At 38.4% G+C, this 23772-nt stretch overlaps 1 protein-coding gene across 3 annotated transcripts in view; it reads right to left on the bottom strand.

Annotated features, from left to right (window-relative positions):
* Positions 1-11210: 11210 nt before the first annotated feature.
* Positions 11211-23772, bottom strand: part of LOC126482289 (cytoplasmic aconitate hydratase-like) — a 328052-nt gene continuing 315490 nt past the window's right edge. For 2 of the 3 annotated variants that reach the window (XM_050106283.1, XM_050106285.1), the window contains one exon: positions 11211-11690. The gene's annotated coding sequence lies outside the window, so the exon portion shown is untranslated. Of the gene's footprint in view, positions 11691-20659; positions 20680-23772 lie in introns of those variants that run through there. The other variant, XM_050106284.1, reaches the window with a different exon arrangement.

Genomic DNA, 23772 nt, shown 5'->3' with positions numbered 1-23772 from the left:
CCATAGTGGTTTTCGGCGTTTCTTCAAACTTAGTTCTCGTGCAACGAATTGCCTTCAGTTCTTAAACTATTCTGTAATCTATTCTTGAATTCTTAAACTATCCTATAATTTTAGTATCTAGGAAACCGGATATGACTACAAGATTAGGACCAATTTCAGAGACACACAGATGAACAGTGATCTCTAGACATGAAATGAAACGAATATAGTACTAGTATAAAGATAATATCATGACGCTATTCAAACAAAGTGATATCATAAAGTGAACAGAGTACTTTATGTGTGTATGAAATATAGTGTAAAGTGAATAACTAAACAACTGTGTTATCATAGCGTATAATTTTCTATTTTTATAGAGTAATTTTATACCTTTTGTGAGATGTAATGTAAATAGGAGGGTTTGTATCACTTTTGGAAGGGGTGGGTAGTGTAAGTACAAGCATGAGTAACACTAATCACACACCCCACTTTTCAGACAACCCTCACAGACAAGTGTAACTGATTCTTCACCATCTGCCGTTCCATAGGCATTGCTAAGATTTTGCTTTGGGGGCTTCAAAGGTGAAGGTGAGAATGTCCATTCTGTAGGAGATGTTTATCATCATATCTCCTCCGGCTTCTCACTCAAGTATCGGTGAAGTAGGGATCCTGGGGAAGGGTTTTCCTGTCTTTGGGGCTATCTTCTTTCTCTTCTTCGATCTTAGTAACCAGTTCTACTATTTCCTTTCTTATTTCTCATTTGAGTACTGGTCTATCTTTCCCTCTTTCCATATGCATATGCTTCTATTACTGAAGTCCCTCTTATTTTCTGTGGTTTCCAATAACCTTCAACTTATTTCATAGAAGTAGGCCGAAGAATCAGGATACACAAACACACATCTACATTCACACAAAGATACACTTAAACACAAACAGGAGAATTATGAATTAGAAACCTGAAGTGATGTCAGAACTGCCAAGGGATTTGGGGAATAAAGATACATGTACATCTGAGTCGATGCACATATTAACATTGTTGATATGTGATGGTTCTGCATCATTATTTTTTGTCACTCTCAAATATATATTTACATGTGCCATGCTAGTCCTTTGAGAAAAGGTATAGTATCTACTGGGAGTTGGTAAATACAGGTCGACATAGTATCTACTATGTGTGGGCATGGTATCTATTTATACGGTAAAAGTGAGGAGTAAAATAGGACTCTAGGGTATTAGATGAATTATTAGAAAGTGGAATAGAAGTGTAAAGTAGATTTGTAATTTTACCAGAGAATATTTAAGAATAGTATACATAAAGGTTGGCAGCCCTGCAGCGAGGCGACTAGCGCGAGTTTTGGTGTTCTCGTAAAGATAAGTTATTTTAGATTATAAAACATATAGATTAGTACTGATTACGTGGTGAATAGGTGTATTAGTGTGCCTTTTAAGTGCATCATTAAAGGTTTCACTTTTCTTTACATAATATAGCAGAAAACGCGAAAAGACCGTACAGTCGTATTTTCTGTTTACGTTCTGCTGCAGCAAATCTATAGAATTTCGTTTAGTTGTTCCTTGCTCTCTCCAGCAATTTAACTTAGCGTACCTCTTCATTATTTAACTAGCATTTCCAGAAAGTAGCGTGAAGTTTAAGTTGTTGTTTCAGAAACTTTGCACTTTTGTTTTTGTCTACACACAGTCGCGTATAGGCCAAATTTGTGTAACCATATTTTCATATTTATCTGTAATTTAACTGACTTATTCTTAATAAACTATTACGTTTATCATGAGTGAAAAGTGCTTGACTTGCCATAGATTTGTTAGGTCGGGGCTTTGGTGTGATGGGTACTGTAGTTTTTTCCATGCGGGTGACTGTAGTGGCATGGGAATAGGGGAAGTAAATGAGACTCATCAGTGGTTTTGTAGGATTTGTAGTAGAGATAGGAAGAGACTAGAACAGGAGGGGAAAATTGCCGCCCTTCAGGCTGAGTTAGACAAGGCCAGGGGAGATCTTGACAGGTTAAGGAGGGAGAAGGGTAAAGAGAGGTGGGAAGTGGCAACAGGCAACAGGAGGAACAGGCCTAGAACTTTGACAGCTTCATGGTGAATGTGGAAAATAGATTTGACCTGTTGCTTCAGTTAGAAGCTGGTGAGCCTCAAGCAGTTGCAGGTGTAGACAGGGCACAACAAACTTTCAGCAGCAAATTGAAAAGTAAGAATGTAGGGAAATCAGTAAAGAGAAAGAAAGTGTTGTTGTTAGGTAGTTCCCATGGAAGATGTGTTGGCCAACTTTTGCAGGATGAACTAGGATCAGAATACCAGGTCACCAATTTTTTTAAACCTAGTGCTGGTCTGGAGCAGGTAACAAGAGGATTTAGGATCAATTTGCAAAGATTTCACTAAGGAAGACACCGTGGTTATAGTGGGTGGGGCAGGTAACAGTATTGACAGAGATCCCGGGTACAGTATAGAGTGTGACCTGGCGAAGATTGTATCGGCATCGAAGCATACTAGTGTTGAGTTTGTATCTGTTCTTGGGCGCCATGACCGACCTCATTTGAACTCTTCTGTCAAGAGAGTTAATTTGGAGCGGGAACGGCTGCTCATGTCGGGTACGGGGTCACACATTGGTGTGGTTCCTGTTGATTCTCTCAGTAGGTGGGATTATACTAGGCATGGCCTTGACCTCAACAGGAAGGGGAAGGGTAAATTGGCTGGGGAAATAGCAGGAAAGTTAAAGGGGGGGGAGGCACTGTCATGAGTGATAAAATACCAGTGGTTATAGGGTTCAGAAAAGACCCTTTTTTAGGGGAGGACAGAAAGAAAGCAAATTTTAAGAGAGGTTAGGACTGAGACAAACCTTCAGTTTGAGAAAGAAATCAAAAAACATAATTCCAGCTTATTGCATCAGCATAAATAGCCATTGGTTAAGAATTTTCAACAGTCAGCAGATGTTTTAACTCTACCCAATTTTAATTCAGTCAATGTGAAATGTCAGCTATCTTTATTGCATCAAAATATTCGAGGACTGAGAAATAAAATTAATCAATTAACTATCTGCATAGATGAATTAGAGTCTTCAAACCCAGCTGACATAATCTGCCTCTCTGAACATCATGTGACCACTGGTATAGAACTTTTAAGTGTTACAGGGTTTAGGTTAGCATCTCACTTTTGTAGATCAGAAATGGAGAAAGGAGGAGTCGCCACATTCATCAGGAACTGTCATAAATTTAAGAACATATACATTCATAAATTTTGCCTAGAACAGCATATGGAAGCATGTGCAACAGAATTAGAATTTCACAAAAAATCCTTCATAATATTAAGTGTATATCGAGCACCTGCAGGTAACTTTAATCTGTTTGTAAACCACCTTGAAGCTGTACTGGCCCATTTAACAACCAAAAACAAAGAAATAGTGGTTGCTGGTGATTTCAATGTAGATTTCCTTAAATACTCTCCCAATAAGAACTTATTTGAGTTAGTAACACTATCATTCAACTTAATTCCCACTGTAAAGTTCCCCACTTGGATAGCCACTTGCTCCCAAACAACCATTGATAATATCTTTATAGAAAAGGCCAATGAACAAAATTATATTACAAAACCAATGGTCAATGGCCTCTCAGACCATGACATGCAGCTCCTTCTGTTAAATGTTAATACCGAACAGGATATAAAATCTGTTAAATCTGAGCTGAAGAGGGTAATCAGTAAGCCAAAAATTGATTATTTTAGGACACTCCTCAGAGACATTCACTGGACTGATGTTTACAGTGCTCATGGCATGAATGAAAAATATAACACTTTTGCTAATAAAGTGCTTACCTTATTCGAACACTGCTTTCCGCCAAAACTTACCAAGGTTAGAGCAAAGTCTACAAAGAAGCCATGGATTACTCGAAGAATAGGGGCATCTTGTAAAACAAAAAGAAAACTGTATCTGTCAATCCGAAACATTTCCAATGTTGATGCTATAGCACATTATAAGAAATACTGCAAAATATTAAAGACTGTAATACGGATGTCAAAGCAATATATTACAAGGAAAAGATAGTCATATCAGGTAACAAAATAAAGACAATATGGGATATAGTGAAGGAGGAGACCGGTAGAACCAGACATGAAGAGGAACAAATAGCATTAAGAGTAAATGATACATTGGTGACAGATGTGAATAGTGTTGCAGAACTTTTTAACAAACATTTTATAACTGTTACTGAAACGATGGGGTTGTCAGGTTCGGTAGATGCTGCTATGGAATACCTCAGACCAGACATTTAAAGTAACTTCCATAATATAAATTTGACCCTCACTACCCTAACAGAAATAATGTCCATCATAAAATCTTTAAAATCAAAAACATCTAGTGGGTATGATGAAATATCAACAAAGTTAATTAAAGAATGTGATTCTGAGGTAAGTAACATATTAAGCTATCTGTGTAACCAGTCGTTTATCAGTGGAATATTTCCTGAATGGCTGAAATATGCTGAAGTTAAGCCACTGTTTAAGAAGGGAGATAAAGAAATAGCATCAAATTTCCGTCCAATTTCACTGTTGCCAGCATTCTCAAAAATTTTCCAAAAAGTAATGTACAGTCGGCTTTATAACCATCTTATCTCAAATAACATACTGTCAAAGTCACAGTTTGGATTTATAAAAGGTTCTGATATTGAGAAAGCTATCTACACTTACAGTGAAAATGTGCTTAATTCATTAGACAAAAAACTGCAGGCAACTGATATATTTCGTGATCTGTCAAAGGCGTTTGACTGTGTAAATCACAATATCCTTTTAAGTAAATTAGAATATTATAGTGTAACAGGATATGCTGCAAAATGGTTCAAATCTTATATCTCTGGCAGGAAACAAAGGGTGTTATTAGGAAAGAGACATGTATCAAGCTATCAGGCATCATCCAACTGGGAACTAATTACATGTGGGGTCCCACAAGGTTCCATTTTGGGGCCCTTACTTTTTCTTGTTTATATCAATGACCTTTCATCAGTAACATTACCAGATGCCAAGTTCGTTTTGTTTGCCGATGATACAAACATTGCAATAAATAGCAAATCAAGTGTAGTCTTAGAAAGATTGGCTAATAAAAAATTTGTGGACATTAATCACTGGTTCCTAGCCAATTCTTTGTCACTAAACTTTGAAAAAAAAAAACACACTACATGCAGTTCAGAACTTTTAAGGGGTGTCCCACGAGTATATGTCTAACATATGATGACAAGAAGATAGAAGAAGTGGACAGTGTTAAATTCTTGGGATTACAGCTTGATAATAAATTCAACTGGGAGGAGCACACCACAGAACTGCTGAAGCATCTTAACAAATCTCTGTTTGCAATGCGAATTTTGTCAGACATAGGGGATATAAAAATGAAAAAGCTGGCATACTATGCTTACTTTCATTCCATAATGCCATATGGGATTATTTTTTGGGGTAATTCATCAAGCCAAGCTAAAGTTTTCCAGGCACAAAAACGTGCAGTAAGAGTTATATGTGGTGTGAACTCAAGAACATCTTGCAGAAGCCTGTTTAGGGAACTAGGGATACTAACTACTGCTTCCCAATATATTTATTCCTTAATGAAATTTGTCATTAAAAATATATCACTTTTTCAAACCAACAGCTCAATTCATGGAATCAGTACTAGAAATAAGAACAATCTTCACAAGGATTTAAAGTCACTTAGTCTTGTGCAAAAAGGTGTGCATTATTCAGGAACACACATTTTCAATAACTTGCCAGCAGCCATAAAAAGCTTAACAACAAATGAAATTCAGTTTAAGAGAAGCGTAAAGGATTTATTGGTGGCCAACTCCTCCTACTCCATTGATGAATTTCTCAGTAAAACCACCTGATTTGTATATAAGTACAATATAACTTCTGCACAATTTCAGTGCAGTAATGTGTTCACTGGAAATTTGTGTGTGTGTGTGTGTGTGTGTGTGTGTGTGTGTGTGTGTGTGTGTGTAAGTACAATCTAACTTCTGCACCATTTCAGTGCAGTAATGTGTTCATTGTAAATAAGTATTATAGTAGTTCTATTACATGTTTATTACCTTATAAATAAATAAAAAACTTTTTTATTTTAAATTCAGTGCATTAGTATTTGTAAAATGACTCTTTCATATAGTGTTCATTAAAAAATGACGATCATTTCACTTGGGACCTGTGGAATGGTACATTAGCTTATTTGTTTTAGTTGTAAATATTTGTCATGTATTGTTGTTTTTCTGACATGTTCCACATCCTGGAGGGCCTCCTCACTGCGGATCAATTGGAATGAAAGTAAATCTAATCTATGCTAGGGCAATGAACCAGGAGGCCTATTCAAGTAGGATATGGAGAGTGCACTCGACATTTATTGGATGAGAAACAGGGTGCATAGGCAGACCTATGAAAGGCTGACTTATACTGAGTGGACAGTGGCACCAAGAAGGTGATTGACCTGTACCATAGGAGGATTGGAATAAGAAAGGGGCGTACCTACCAAAACGGAAGGAGAAAGGGTGCACCTAGGATCAACCCATGTAACATATAGGTACTGCTCCTACAGGAAAAAGGGGCAGTATTGTGACAGAAGTCTCACATTTAAAGGGATGAGTCTGGCAAGTTTGAATTCTATGCAGCACTAGCATTTTTACATTTTAGATTTACAAGTGTCAGAAGGGAACACTTTATTCTACCCAGAGTTTCTCCAGATTACAATAAGTAATGAAGAAGTACATATCTAGGAATAGCAGTACGGGAAGTAAGGACAAAGCAGTAGAGTATTCATGAGTTATGTACATCTGGAATTTACGACTGGAAGAGGAATAGAAAACAAAGATTTGGTACTCACAATTTTTTTTTGGAGATTGAAAAGAGGTAACTCCAATATGGATTGAAAGGCTCACATTTTGTAATTGTGGTAAAATATGCACGGTTATTAGTAAAGAGAGGTACTATTAAAAGATAAAGAATTAGCTTGTCTAATATTATTGCACATAATGAATATGTATAAAATATCACAAGTTCGAGCTAAGGGGAACTCCCAATATTTTAGGTACGAGTACGGGTGAATGAGAATGTTTTTACCAATCCCCCTGTTTCTATGTGCAGGTCGGAAGTTTGTTATTAGAAGACTGTAGGAGGCGCGAGTCACCAACGACGACAACTGTTAGCCGCCAGCACCACAGAAGACGTGAGGAGAACTCAATGAATAATTATGTCATATTCTTTGATGTGTTACTGTCTGTGGTGGTTGTAAAAATGACTAATGAACAATTGAATATAGATTGCTATGCACATTATGTATTGAACTCGCTTGAGACTAGAGACTTTTGAATTACTTCATGTCTTGGCTATGAATGAAACAAGACTCATGTATGCTATTTGAATATGTGTAAATGAGTCTAACGTTTAAGAAATAAGTTAACTTGTCTGTGAAAGTTGAAAATATATAGTGATCGAACTGAAAAGTATTTTACGAGTAACAAAATTATTTCACGGATAGAGAAGTATTTTAATAAATTCCTTTAACCACATATAGTCTTCGAAGAAGCAGCTTTTGGGAGATTGATGTAGCTGATTACCCAGAGAAGAGAATCAGCTACATAGAATGTGCAAGTTAACTGAATTGAGAGGCGTGTGTGCCTTGCAACCCAGTACCACACTGTCTCGTGTAGTCCAAAAAACATTAGACAGCAAATATATAATGTAACACAACTCACCCGGTCAGCGAGTTTCCTTATTTATATATGCATGCAGAAAACCTATGCCTTCCATTTTACACTCAGTTTTGGACCTCTAAACTACATGTAATCTTTCACATGATGGCTTTGCCAATGAACCATTACCATTATGGTAATATTCAAATCATTTCAATTTTTTATGCAATACTCCTTTATAACATTTTCCCAATTCTGTTCCTTTTTCCCACTAATTTTTGTAACTTGTAATATATTATCTCTGATCGGGCTACAAGCCCTGCACTGTTATATACACTAACTTTAAAAATGACTGCTACTATTACTACTAGTATTAATACTACTAACCAAATGCTTTACAGGGAACTAGAGTACATGGATATTTGGAACAGAGGTGCATGTTACAGAGCCTCTGATACGCCTACGAAGTTGCCCAATTACTGAGGGCAAAAGAGACCCAACAGCACATGATGGGACAATGATGCAAACATGCTATTTGGTCAGATGGATTGTGTTTCTGTAAGTATGTGAATGATGCAAATCACCTCATTCATTGTACACCTTTGAAACCATCCTGAAAGACTATGGACAAGGGATGGCTCAAAATGGAGCAGCTCTGTTTGGTTATGACTGTATTTCAACTATATAATGTAGTGACATTTGGTTATTTTTCACTGTTCAGCATAGTGAAATTTAAGTATTGTTCTTTAACATTCTGGGCTGACATCTTTATACAACTTCTTGTTTACAATAAACTCATCCATCTCCAATTTGATTTTAAGTTAATTATGGAGTAGTCTTCCAGTTTTAAGTGATTTCAACAGTGCTGCAACACACTGATGTAGTTAATCTGCCACCAGAGATCTTTGTTGCATGATGATTACCAAGACAACCATATAAACACACATATTGTGCTTCAAGGTAATTTTAATACCTCCTACAAAAGCAGTTCATTAGGTTAACTGCATATGCTGTTATAGAAATGCAGACTCAAAAACACATGCACTGCCTTTCTAAGATTGGTGAAATCTAAGGAAATGTCCCTCCCAAAGCAAAGTTGTTCTTTATCTTGAAGTACAGACAAAAATCTCAAGTCTTCCAATATTATGCATATGAGGACAATAACTAATTATCATTACTGAAATAATTAACTCTCTTTAAATCGTATTTCACTAATTCCTGTGTGAAATCTTTGTACATATAAAATGATATAATTAGATACAACCACCAAAATCAACTCAATATCAGGGATAACATGACATTCCCATGAGAGATTTTTCTTCAATTACCAACAATACATTCATATATTATACAGTTGCAGGAAGACTGCTATTCATATTGTCTCTTTCATCTATATATTTTGTGGTCTGCCCTTAATCTTTTGCCAACTGTTACATATTAACCAATGTGGCCATCACTCCATGCACTGTAGTGTCCTGCTAGGTCCTAAGAGAGGATGGTGTGCCTTACTGTAATTGCAATAGGCACATTAAATACATATTCTAAAACATGCAACAGCTACAAATATTCATGCACGAACTTCTTATCTTGTTTAATTAATGACTAGGTCCCGCATGAGACCAGCAACCATTGTACTAGTAATGTGAGCATGCCCCAAACGCTGCTTCAGTTTGTTGAACGAAAAGAACCCACCGGTTTGAAAACAGATGGATACTATGCGTATCACTGTCTTACTGTAAATGACAAAACCTCCATTCTCAGTACTTGACTGGCAGTAGCTGGATGCTAAGTTATATGCACCCGTATTCAGAATTCCTGTTTCAGTGGTCAAATTACACAATTTTCATGCTGCATTTCATTTAAATAAATGAGAAGTTAATTGATTTTATTGTTTAACCCCTAATATTTTGATGTAGTAAGTGTACTTTGATCTCCTTTTTATCTTTACATATTTTACTCTCAACATTTTCAGTTATATTTACTTTTTTACTACCAATAGCCTGAAATCAAAATTTACCTTAAAAATATGTTGCGCTCACAGCAGTAACTAGATGGATATGCAGAGGTGTATCCGTGTTCCTTTGTAAACATTCCGCTAGCAATCCAGCCAGTTCCCTTTTCCCATTCATGTTGAACGTAGGTCATGCCTTGTAACATCCCATCTGCCAATAGCACAAAAAAAAAAAAAAAACATATCTATTTTTAATTTCCATACCTGACAAAAGCAGTTAATCGAACATCATGTAAATGTGATTCAAAGAGCTGTTCAACTGGGGTTGACTATATCAACATCTTTGTGGTTCATTGCTGCAGCTTCCTTTATCAGGTCACTCCTGATACTGTAAACCTGGTCCTTGTCAACACTGTTTCTTGCTCCACTCACTATAACAATACAATAATCTTTTCCAAAATCTTTGCAGAAAGATTTTATTTTCTCTGCAACTGGACTGTGACACATACTTGGCTTGAAGAAATTAGTGACCTGGTACTCGTTTCCAAATTCTTCCTGCAAGAACGGGCCCACACCTACTCCATAACCACCACCTGACAGCAGACTTACCTCCTATTTCCTACTTTCTCTGAAACCATTGCTTTCTTATTGAAAGCCTGCTTAGCTTTGGCAACACTTACATCTATTGGAGATTCTTCCTTACATAACAGAAGCGCCAATGACAAAATTGTCAAATATTGTTCTCTTGCTGTGGCCCCAGTTTCCTGCTATCACTGCTCTCTTCTGTTTACTCTCCTCCTTCCTTAACATTCCCAATTCTTTTCTAAGATTGCAAAGCTCTGGCTTAAGGGCCCTAATTTATCCTTTGTGTTCAGCTATACATACAATACCATTCCAGATCCTCACTCACATCATCACTGCCCTCACCATTACATCTCCCCCTCCCCAATGAAGCCAAAATGTGCACTGCATCCCAGAGCTAACTTTTCTCTGGCAGGTGAAACACTTTACATTCATGTCTGTTTACGAACAATGCTGAAACATGGGCCAACTAATAAAAGTAAACTATAACCATATACTTAAATATTTAGTACATGGTGTTCACAGTTATCGTGTCGCATGTAAAAACACGATTCTGTGCAATTATTTTGATCTCTGGGAGACATGTATATGCTATATAAAATTCAAACGATACTTTGAAAAATGCAAGTCAGAAAAAGAAATCTCCAATTACACAGCTAAACAAAAAGGTAATGCATGTATGAATTACAAAACAACTTTAAATATTTGCAGAAAACTACTATTCTTTTGTGCACACGAAATCACAGCATAGTCACTCAGTCAAAGGTATTACTATCAAGAAGTACATCTTCATCCTGAAATAAATTTCTGAAGAATGCTTTCCTATCACAGAAAGGAATTACGTAACATCTATTACATAATAATAAACGTATGGAATCAATGATTTTGAGATGTACCCATTTAATAGTGGCCACTGCTCTAAAGGAAACTGCATCATTTTAGGAATATAGGAAATATGCAGATGGTAACAAGATTTTCACTATTCTAACTGCGACAAACAAATTGAATTCAAAATAGAAAGTTTTCTCAAATAGTGATAACAATTTTATTTTTTTGTAACAAATATACATTTTCTTAAAACTACGTTGTAAATGATTCATATGAGGCAGGGCACCTTCTTTCAGCTTATTTCTTTCAATACAAACATTTTTTCATATACATACAGGTTTTGTTTTAATGATACACATCAGTTATAACAAAATCCTGAGAATGAAGTAGGTATTATTGTCTACGTCAATAAAATCAGTCTTAAAATATGTATTTCTCAAATACAAAAATAAAAAGGTATAAAATCATCATTTAATGCAAAACTGGCCCACAACTAATGCAATAAATGAACCTTTGTTCTCCTGTTTTAACTCTGAGAATTGTTACTCACATAATCACTTATTCCAGAGTACATACGATTCAGTCCCAATTAATAAACCCTTTATACCAATTTTATTGTAAACAATGAAAACAAAATATTCCTCAATTCAGTAATGAAGTACCATTTTGATGCAAATATAGACCTGTAACAAAAACATGTTATTAATATGGATTCATTAACTGATGTAATTTTCTTATTACTATAAGAAGAAAGAGCAAGTGATTAATTGTCACATCATTACAGGTAAGTTGGACAACTTTAAACTACCTGTATTTAAACCACCAAAAAGGAGCAGAAGTATGACATGCTATTCACACAGAATACAAAGAGTACAGCAATCTATCCGTAGTTACATTAACAATATCACTCTGCACATAGGTTCCTTCTGAACCAAAAAAGGGAAAATAGAATTGTTGAAAAGGTTGTACATTTAGGATACATGTGGAGAGCATTACACTTGGTCTGAGGAGGAAAGATGAACAAAAAAATTGTCAGAGAGAGAAGCAAGCACTGCGCAACCTTCACTTCAAAGACAATAGACCCGAGTTTTAAGTGAAGATGGGTATACGAGGGTTAGATTAGATTAGGAACTTAAATAGTGGCAACTATTTATCCACTGGCGATACAAAAGAGTTACATGTTTGCAGTGTTACTGTCCTTCAAAGTAGTCACCAGCGTTGTATAGAACCGGTTGCCAGCGATGTGGAAGGCATAATATACTGTTAGCAGAGCCTGTTCTGTTGATGGTGCTAATGGAGCGGTCTAATGTCTTTCAAATCTGGAACTGCTCTGAAGCGAATGCCACGGAGTGGTTCTCTCATCTTCAGGATCAAATCAAAGTCCCAAGGACTTAAGTCATATCATTGTTCATTTTTGGAGGATCACCTGCAACCAGCTTTGCAAAAGAAGCGGCGACAATTTCTGCACAACCCACCCATCATTTTGTATAACAATGCGTGGTCGCATACAGCACAAGCTCTGGCTGCTCTGTTCGGTCGATGGTACTGGGAAGTACTGTGCCATCCACCATACTCCCCGGACTTAAGAACTTGTGACTTTGATTTGATTCCGAATATGAAGGAACCACTTCGTGGCATTCGCTTCACAACTGTTCCAGAGATTCGACAGGCAGTAGACCACTTCATTCACACCATCAACAGAACAGGCTTGCTAAAGGTATACTACACCTTCCACAAAGCTGGCAATGGGTTCTACACAACGCTGGTGACTACTTTGAAGGACAGTAACAGGTGCAAACATTTAACTCTTTTGTATCAGTTGTGAATAAATAGTTCCCACTATTTAAGTTCCAACCCTCGTATAAGGAAAAAAACTTGTAATAAATACAGTAAAATAAGAATATATATATTAATAAAAATCCTAATCAACACCAATGGAAGGAAATAGGTTGTGAGAAGCAGGTAACAGACTAAAATAGTTTGAATCAATGCAAGTGCCGAGACGAGATATACGTCGGGGAGAGCATTCCCATTTCTGGCATGCCGGGGTACTTAACAATGGGTATAGCAGAAACTAAGGTCTTTTGAGTCATGCCACAAAGCATGTTCATCAACCGGGTACTCGATGGAAGCTAAGTAGACAAAGTGTGTTCAGTCATGTGTTCAGTGACTGATTATTTTGATGGGGAAAATGATGCAAATGTACACATGCTTGCTGGTAAATGAAATGAGAAGCTTCTCATATGGTCCTATCTTACATGCTGCATGTAAGTGGTTGGGCTTGAGTATGTGGTAGTGGACGGGTGAATGAAAGAGACACTTACCATAATTTTTGCAATATACCTTGTCCACAGTCCAACAAATTCTATTGACGAGTTTCCAGATATTACTGAGAAACTTGAACGGGCATTTAAATTCAAGCCACAAAACGGGAACAGTCGAGAGGGAAATGGGTACCAGTACGGGAACAATAGTTATATGCGCAATACGTGTAATAATCATAACAGAAATAAATCACTGTCATAATAATTTTAACAGGGGAAGTGTTTAATGGATCTGGGAGATGTGGTATTTTTTTTACCGGATTTGTCGATACCAAATTGTAAATGTTTTCTTATATTTTTTGTCAGAATTTTTATTATAATTTGCCTTATTATATGTTAATTTACTTATATTTTTGAGAGTGAAAGCATATTGATTACTATTAGTAAATGTGTCGAAGAATAGCAAAGAGACTGATTACAAGTGGAAGCTTGTGTGTTGTGTAAAATGTCTTTGACGCTGGAGTCGTCTTTGACTATAGTTAGTCGGCAGTTAACTCTTGGTGTGTGTTGACGGTAGAAGAATGTGCAGGTCGCCGTCATAAATAATTTTGAAATATGTTACTATTTTTTTTATACAAACTATAAGAAGAAACTACATTCGAAGAAATGGTATTTGAAGCACCAAAAATGAGGCAAACACATTGAACCAGGTCATTTCTGCAGCCGACAAAGATGTATTGTGGAATCATACTTCCATTAGACAACTGAAGCCAAGACCAATATAGCCTTGTAAACATTTAACGGAAAAAGTACTGTCACGAAATATGCCAAATCTAAGTAAATAAAAAAAGTAGTGACCATATTTCAACTTGTGTCTTAGCCGGGTTAGCAAATTTCAAGTGGAAATGGGAACTTTCATAATGGAAATCAAAACCAAGAACGAAGTATTGAGGGGTTCCTGAGACTCACAGAATGCAACACTAGAATACAAGGTCGAGAAACTAGAACTCACCGCATCTCCGGTCCAGAGGTGGCACAATAAACCAGGACATGTTATTTTAAAAATTCTGTGGGTCAAAAATTTGACAAACAAGCTACAAATGTTGGACATGGAAGTTATAAGAATAAAACAAGGAATAATTTTAAACATTGCAGCCATAAAGAGGGTGCAAAAAATGTAAAATGTATAAAGGGGGTTGCTAATGACGTGGGCTGAAACATTTATTTTGTGAAAGGGAAGTTACTGATGGAATGAACGTATGTTTGGTGGAAAACTTATCAGAAGAGAGGAAGAGGTGCATCTGAATTTGTTGGAGGTGGAATGTATGACGAATTCTGATGAGGCACTAGTCAGTAGCAACAATTAAAGTAATGTAAGTGAAAGTAATGTAGATGATTTTGTATCGGAGAAAATAGGTAAAGCTACATGTGAAAGCAGCGAAGCTGTTGGCTCTTCTGCTGGATGATGAATTTTGTGGTGTATCAATGTAACTATGTGAAAGAATTTCTGAAGGCAGCATAGCAACAGTCTTGTCAGTTGGTGGCGATTTTTATTACATATCGGTGGATGTGGGTGAAATATTGTTAAGAGAGGTAAAGGTGATGTTTTAGTGCTTAAGTTGCGAAGGTTGAAGCTACAGATCTAGATATCTCAGAGGACAGAAATTGTTCATTTATTTCCGCTGATGGAAGTGCAATGATGGGTGCTGATGAAAACGTGAATTATGAATGTTGTGGAAGGATGAACGTGAAAATGTGTTAGACGGCATATTAATGTAAAAAGTGGTGGAAGCACCTGAAAGCAGAGAAAAAGTAATGAAGACAAAAGAGGTTCTGAGTTGGGTGCAGTTCAAGTATACTGTGATTTCAAATGTGGAATGATTTAGTAGCAGCAATTTATACGGTGCATTGGCAGACGTTGACAGAGTTATTTATGATGATTTCTATAAAATATCAATGGATGTTAATGGTGTTAATTGTCATAAAAGTTTGTAGTGTTTTGGTGGAAATAAGTGATGATTTGTTTAAGAGAGACCATGTTTAAGTTGTGTGGCTAATTGTAAGAATGTTGCAGCTAGTGACACCACTACTTCAGAGGGGGGGAACAGTGTATGAACGCTTTGAGGATGATGAAATGAAGGCTTCTGAGGGCAATTTAAAGCCTACAGATAATTTAGAGGAGGATCGGGAGAATATAGAAGTGGATAGTGAGGAAAGTATTTGTTTAGGGGAGAATGTTAGTTCTGAATGGTAGGGCAAGTAAAAAGGTGAATAATCTATTAATGACTGGAGATGGTATGGAAATGGTATGGAAAAATATTGAAGACATTACTGCCTTGCTGGTGGGCACGGAAGAAGTATAAAGCAAAAAGAGGTCCTGAATGGAGGAAAGACAAAACCAGGACAAAGGAAGTATTTACGAAATTGTTTGATGTTGATAATGAAATTGAGGGTTGGTCTGATGTGATGAAGTGTACAATAGATATGGACGAGAAAGGTAGGGATATTGAAAATAATCTTTTGATGGAGCAATGTTTACTGAGAAGCAAAAATAAAAATGTGCCCTGTAAGTGAAATAAACAATACTGATAAAGAAAAAAGTGTGCATTTCTTGAATCTGAAACTGGTGTTCCATCAATTGTCACAAAGTTTGTATGTATATTGAAGGAGGAAAGAGGGCTTGAATTCTGAGTGGCTGAAAAAGCAGAAAAGACTCACTTTGGTGAGACAGATATTGTAAGAGGCAACAGTGGCAGAGTTGCACCATGTAAAATACACTCCTGGAAATGGAAAAAAGAACACATTGACACCGGTGTGTCAGACCCACCATACTTTCTCCGGACACTGAGAGAGGGCTGTACAAGCAATGATCACACGCACGGCACAGCGGACACACCAGGAACCGCGGTGTCGGCCGTCGAATGGCGCTAGCTGCGCAGCATTTGTGCACCGCCGCCGTCAGTGTCAGCCAGTTTGCCGTGGCATACGGAGCTCCATCGCAGTCTTTAACACTGGTAGCATGCCGCGACAGCGTGGACGTGAACCGTACGTGCAGTTGACGGACTTTGAGTGAGGGCGTATAGTGGGCATGCGGGAGGCCAGGTGGACGTACCGCCGAATTGCTCAACACGTGGGGCGTGAGGTCTCCACAGTACATCGATGTTGTCTCCAGTGGTCGGCGGAAGGTGCACGTGCCCGTCGACCTGGGACCGGACCGCAGCGACGCACGGATGCACGCCAAGACCGTAGGATCCTACGCAGAGCCGTAGGGGACCGCACCGCCACTTCCCAGCAAATTAGGGACACTGTTGCTCCTGGGGTATCGGCGAGGACCATTCGCAACCGTCTCCATGAAGCTTTGCTACGGTCCCGCACACCGTTAGGCCGTCTTCCGCTCACGCCCCAACATCGTGCAGCCCGCCTCCAGTGGTGTCGCGACAGGCGTGAATGGAGGGACGAATGGAGACGTTTCGTCTTCAGCGATGAGAGTCGCTTCTGCCTTGGTGCCAATGATGGTCGTATGCGTGTTTGGCGCCGTGCAGGTGAGCGCCACAATCAGGACTGCATACGACCGAGGCACACAGGGCCAACACCCGGCATCATGGTGTGGGGAGCGATCTCCTACACTGGCCGTACACCACTGTTGATCGTCGAGGGGACACTGAATAGTGCACGGTACATCCAAACCGTCATCGAACCCATCGTTCTACCATTCCTAGACCGGCAAGGGAACTTGCTGTTCCAACAGGACAGTGCACGTCCGCATGTATCCCGTGCCACCCAACGTGCTCTAGAAGGTGTAAGTCAACTACCCTGGCCAGCAAGATCTCCGGATCTGTCCCCCATTGAGCACGTTTGGGACTGGATGAAGCGTCGTCTCACGCGGTCTGCACGTCCAGCACGAACGCTGGTCCAACTGAGGCGCCAGGTGGAAATGGCATGGCAAGCCGATCCACAGGACTACATCCAGCATCTCTACGATCGTCTCCATGGGAGAATAGCAGCCTGCATTGCTGCGAAAGGTGGATATACACTGTACTAGTGCCGACATTGTGCATGCTCTGTTGCCTGAGTCTATGGGCCTGTGGTTCTGTCAGTGTGACCATGTGATGTATCTGACCCCAGGAATGTGTCAATAAAGTTTCCCCTTCCTGGGACAATGAATTCACGGTGTTCTTATTTCAATTTCCAGGAGTGTACATATGGTATGGGTATTAATATAAATGTGCAAATAAGTCTATTTTGATGTGTAGTTTCAAGAATTTTTGGGTTATTTCTGTTTTGTGTAAAGGATAATTTGGTGAACTTAAGATGTAGGTGATAAAGTGTGGAGGCACAACTCAGTGCAAGGAGAGAGCCAACATTGACTTTACAACTCTTGGTGCACGGAGATCAGCAGAATTTAATTAATCTAGTTATATATGTAGGTGATAATCTAGTTATATATGTAGGTGAGAAATACAAATTGTATTGTACATAAATTTGGGGGGAAATTTCATGGGATTATTTAAATGTGTTACTTATAATATTTCAGATGCATTTTTCTGGGTGATGTATATAGTTTATTTGTAATTATTGGTTGCATAAAATTTGGTGTGTGGAGGTCATCAGACCTCATTAAATTTCAACTGTTTGTGAGAGTAGAACATGGTGTTTCTTGCAAAGCATAAGCTAAGTTTTTGAGGGTATATTACAAAGGTTAATTATATAATGTATCATCTTTTTGAAGGGCTTTGAATAGATTTATATATGTAAAATTCTGGGATTAAATGGTATTGTAGTGCAAATATGTGTGAGCAATTGCTGAATGTATGATCCAGCTATCTGCTAAGTTGCAAAGAAAGTTAAAATGACATTTCTGCACAAGGTAATACTGCTTTTAGTTTCTAATTATGTGCAAAATTGTGGAGAAATGATAAAATGTTAACTGATTTATGGTATCGAACAAATTTCATAGCACATAGATCATGTTTTCTAGTGGGAACATGGACAGAGTGTTTGAAATGTTGAGCTGTATCTAGTTTTTAGCCTAACCTATGAATCAGTTTTTGCTTGCTATCCCATCTGTGAATGTATCAAATCCACTGAAGAGGGCGTTAAGTGGGGATTCAGGAAGTCATATGATTACTGCTAACCACACAACAGTAGTATTTTGACAGGTATCATCCTTCAGCATTGACCGAGGCTGCGGATTGATCCATGTTCGATACTGTACATGGTCAATGGGCCACAAAATTTTGTAGAGGTGGCTGGAAGTGAACCATCTATACTTCGACATCAGGACACTGATCGTGTGCTGTCTTGGTGATGGTGAAGTGCTACAGTGTGGTCAAAGCAAAAACATGCCATCACATGATAACAGAAGTGCTAAAAACTGTGGACAATGTCAAACTGACTTGAAATTTACACAAAAATTAGGTGTTTATTTGGGCTTTTAATTAGTATGTCATAATTTTTATAATTTGTGTTTAGTAAATGCATGCTGATAAGGTGTTATGACATATCCTAGGCAGTAAATGCCGTTTCACACACCACCAGAAAGAAACTTATACTGTCCCATAATAAAATGAAATGCCTGCAGCCAGTACATCTTCAGGTCTTAACTGATGCTGAGGGGGAGAACTCCCGTTGTATACGTGATCATTCAGCTCTTCAGTGCCAGTTAAGGCTTGAAGATGGTGTTTTGAATCACCAAAACTGGTTGCAGTACAGTATAAGGGGTGTTCAAAAAGAAATGAGCCGGAGGCATAATTACCGAAACCAGTACCTGTATCTTAGAATATTGACCCTGTCTATTGAGACACTTGTCCCACTGTGAAACAAGGCGGTGAATGGCTGTCTCATAAAATTCCTGGGGCCGCAATGTTAACCAGTTCTGCATGTACAGCTGGACGTTACCGTCTGAAGTGAATTTTCTTCCCCTCAGAGCCTTTTTAAGGGGACCAAAAATGGCGTAATCACAGGGAGAGAAGTCCAGGCTGTATGGAGGGTGGCTGAGAACCTCCCATTTGAATTTCTGTGGGAATGCCATGACTGTTGGCCGTATGAGGCTTTGCATTGTCGTGGAGCAGAATGACCCCATGGGTAAGACTGCCTGGCCATTTTGATTTGATTGGTTGGCTAAGTGTGGTCAAGGTTTGCAAAGTAATGCTGGGCATTCACTGTTGTCCCATACTGCAAGAAGTGAATCAGAAGGGGGCCATCTTGGTCAAAGAAGATGACGACGTCCAGCTGTACATGCGGAACTGGTTAACATCACAGCCCCAGGAATTTTATGAGACAGCCATTCACCGCCTTGTGTCACAGTGGGACAAGTGTCTCAACAGCCAGGGTCAATACTTCTAATATACAAGTACCGGTTTTTGTAATTATGCCTCCGGCTCATTTATTTTTGAACACCCCCTATAAAGTAACATCAAAATTACAGGTGCAGGTGTTTAATTTTATTGTGTAACTGAATGGCTGAGGTCACGCAGACCATCAATCAGAAGGATGGACATTCAAAAACTTACACTACTGTTCTGACAAGCAAGTAGTACATTCTACTGTGTTACTTATGTATTTATTACATTATTTAAGAATGTCAAATTGGTTGCCACAATGTGGCACATTAGCTCACTAACTTGGCCCCCTAAGTGAAGGTGTGTAATGTTATGCATATGTAGACGAGCAATTTGGCAGCCCAGAATAGGCACAAGGTAATGTGAAATTGTTGTATGGCTGAAGGGTAGTGGGCTCAGGGGTCAGGGTGTGCTGCGGCCAGCGCAGTTATACGACTGTTTCCAGCCAGCTAGGTACAAAGACAAGCAGTATCACCAGAAATGAGTAAATCCCTAAGACAGGAATCTGGATGGCTGTCACTTGCATGGCCTTTTACGCAGGAGTCAATGCACCAAGAAATGGCAGAGTGTCAGACAAACTGAATGATCGCTTCTTACTGTTCTTTGAGAATCTATAACAATTTACACTCAAGTATTAAAGTAAATCATCTGCAATTTTGAGAAAATGATGCGCATCCAATGACACAACAATATTTCAATATCTTTAGAACTACAGAAGTTAGTATTTCATAGTGAATGAACATTTTCACACTGAATCTCTGAGTTAATGACTTAAGTTATTCATGTGATCTATACATACAATATCTCAGATAATAGCATTGCACTGTAGCTATCATCTCTGAAAGCCACTATCTGCATCTACACAAGTGTTTGTCAGAACCTCGTAATCTCCACAATTATACAGCAAATGAATATAATATGAAAACTTCACATATTGTCATACTTGTGTAGTTATTTAATGAACAATTTACCATTTTTCCAGTAACTTTACTTGACTGTTGACTGCAAGTGCTATAAACTTGTGTTGATTTAAAAGTGGTCAATCACTTGTGTTAGCAGAAACTACACTGAAAAAGAGAACCATATGACACATCTGTCAAGAAGGCATAAATAATTGTTTAAACAATATTAAATGAAAATTCATTGTCATTTATCATGAGCGCACTTGCACAACAAAACTGGCTTATTTATTTATGAGTCAACTATTACTTATATTTATTGTAAATGATCCGAACTGTTTGACTTTTCTTTATGTAAATATTGTTGTAATATATTAGTTCAGTTCGGGAAGTTGTCAAGTCAAATCGTGTCTGTAGAGCTTAAGAATGATGTATTTTTGCTGGGGTCAGCCTGCAGCCAAAGGAGAAGCAGACAGTAGCTGAACACTACAAGAATCAAGTGGGGAGTGGGACTTTTCTGTGGCTCAAGGAGCGATTCTGATCCTATATGTCGAGCTCTTTAAGAAGGCAGGCAGGCCTGCTTGCTATAATGTGCATGATTCAGTCCTCTAGTTGACTGATTCTGGATGGTGAAAGGCTGGTACCACACTTTAACTTTTGAAGGGACTTTATGCTTCGAGAGGTCTGAATGTGCTCCAGAATAGGAGGATAGACAGAGTATGAGTAATGATTCACTGTATCACATGTGTCAGTTTATGAAGCATCATATTGAACTCTGAACTGTTTTGAGCCAATGAATATTTTGTGTATTGTCATCACAAAGTGAACTTAGGTTTCACGTATCTTTGATAACAATTTAGCTTGGAGATATTGTTGACATTCTTATAGTGCTCTCAACATAACCTTAATGCATTTCCTGCCCGTATTTAAATTGAATATCATAGGGAAAACTTCCCATTTATTTGAGATGCCTTTCTTGAATAAATATTATTCAACATGATTCTCTGTCATCTACATGAATTACAGACATTAGAACAAATTATTTTATTCACTTAACTTTAATCTGAAAGCCAATGGTATTATAATATGTCTTTAACATGTATTTTGTATTTCTGTTTGTTTTATAAACTCACAGTTCTAGCCAATGCAATGACTATTTGACTGCAGGATCGCATCTCCAGGTTATTATATGCAGCGAATTAACTGTGGGGCACGAAAGCAGACATGTGGGGCTCGACCCTATGACTACAGTGAGCTATTCATTTTTAACAGGTTTGTGCATAGCCCAAGTACCTATATATACACAGGTAGAGACTCAACTGGTTTGTTCATATGGACTGCCGTTTGGAAAACAACTACTTGGCCTTAACCATTAGGTACTGTCACAGCTTACACTGGTGCAGTTTGAATAATTGTTTATGATATGTACTAAATGTTGTGAGAATCCTAAAAACAATGGAATAATGATATGCTAACAACAAAGGTCTTTTTAACACCTCTGTGAAGTTTAATTTTAGATCCAATGTAATAAAAAGTTGGCAAACAGAAATGTAATATTCGTCGTCCAAGATTCTGAAGAGAAATCCAAAGAGATGCAAACATTTCTTGTTTTAATACAATGACAATTACGTTTATCATGTACATCATCATCTTCCTTTCAAGCATTAGACTGTTGCCTGTTCCAAAAGCACAAACAAAATCACTCACATCTTTTTCAAGGTCTTCCAAAATCTCATTTCCCATTTGGCTTTCAGTTCCAGATATTCTGTGACCTGGCATTCTCTTGAATCTTCGCGATACTTATGAATTTTTTCATTCAACATGTATATGATAAACGTAACTAAATTGGCAACTGATGAAGAATGGCTGGAATTATTGACAAGCAGTTATAACTATTACACAATTTTTGCACTGCTTTCAGGATATGACTATTTCCAATGTAGCTTAGGATGGGACCTAACAGCACACCATAAATTTAAGAGCAGATTCCACTCTTTGTCATGTCCCATACAATTATTTATTATTATGTCACACCATATCCAAACACATTTAACTTCATTATGGCATTTATAAAAAGTAACAATATTATGAAAAGGATAGATTGCTACCCACCATAACAATGACATATTGCACTGCAGACAGGCACAATGAAATAACTGTTACACATAGAACTTTCAGCCAAAGTCTTCTGCAGAAAAGAAAACATGCACACATGACCACTCCAACCAAAATGCAACTGTCTTGTTGAATGAAAGCAGCAGTGCAGAGTGGGGCAGGGAAGGGGGAGGGATAGCACGGTACGGTAGATAGAGAGAAGAGCACTGCAGGCGGGAGTGTGCAAGGACTAGATGGCAGCAGGACAAAGCTGCCAGATGCAGCACTGGAAGGCTGTGGGGGAGGGTGGGAGGGAGGGGGTGGGGTGGGGAGCAGGAAAGAGGAGCACAAGAGGAGGGGGAAAGACTGGTGGGTATGGTGGCAGAGAGCAGTGCACAATGAGTGTGAGGGGATGTGAATTAGGATGATATGATAGGACAGATGCAGTGGAAACAGTTTGGTGTGTGTGTGTGTGTGGGGGGGGGGGGGAGGAGGAGGAGGAGGGGGGGGGGGGGAGGAGGAGGAGGAGGAGGAGGAGGAGGATGATATGGGAACAGTAAGTTACTTAGATTGATGCCGGGATAATTTTGGGAGTGGAGGATAATTTTGGGAGTGGAGAGTGTGTTGTTAAGGACAGCTCTAATCAATGCAGTTCAGAAGAGTTCCACCACCAACCTTTAAGAACTGTGAAGGTGATAGTTATTCTTGGAACACATTCTCCACACCCAAAATCATCACGGCTTCACGCTACATGTAACTGCCTTTTCATTATGACTATCTGCAGCTCAACATGACATATTTACAAAGAGTAGCAATTTATCATTTTCATAAAATTGTAGGTATTCCAACCTGGAGTTTCCATTGTTTTATAAAAGATTATTATCTCATTGGAAACTCCAGGCAGAAATATCAACAACATAGAAAAAGACATATTGCTACTTACTGTTAAGAAAACATGTCAAGTTGCATATAGGCACAATGAAAGGCACTTACATAAAGCTTTTGGTCACAGCCGTCATCAGTAAAAGAGAGACACCATTCACACATACTGGCAAGCACATCTCACGCGCACACGGCCACCATCTCCAGTGTCTTGGGCCGGAATGCAATTATCATGTGGGATGCAAGAAGGAATCTGGTGGGGGCAGGGAAGGGGAAGGGATAGTA

The sequence above is a fragment of the Schistocerca serialis genome, chromosome 5, assembly GCF_023864345.2.
Source record: "Schistocerca serialis cubense isolate TAMUIC-IGC-003099 chromosome 5, iqSchSeri2.2, whole genome shotgun sequence".
NCBI classification, from domain to species: Eukaryota; Metazoa; Arthropoda; class Insecta; order Orthoptera; family Acrididae; genus Schistocerca; species Schistocerca serialis.
This window is presented reverse-complemented; position numbering and strand designations above follow the sequence as displayed.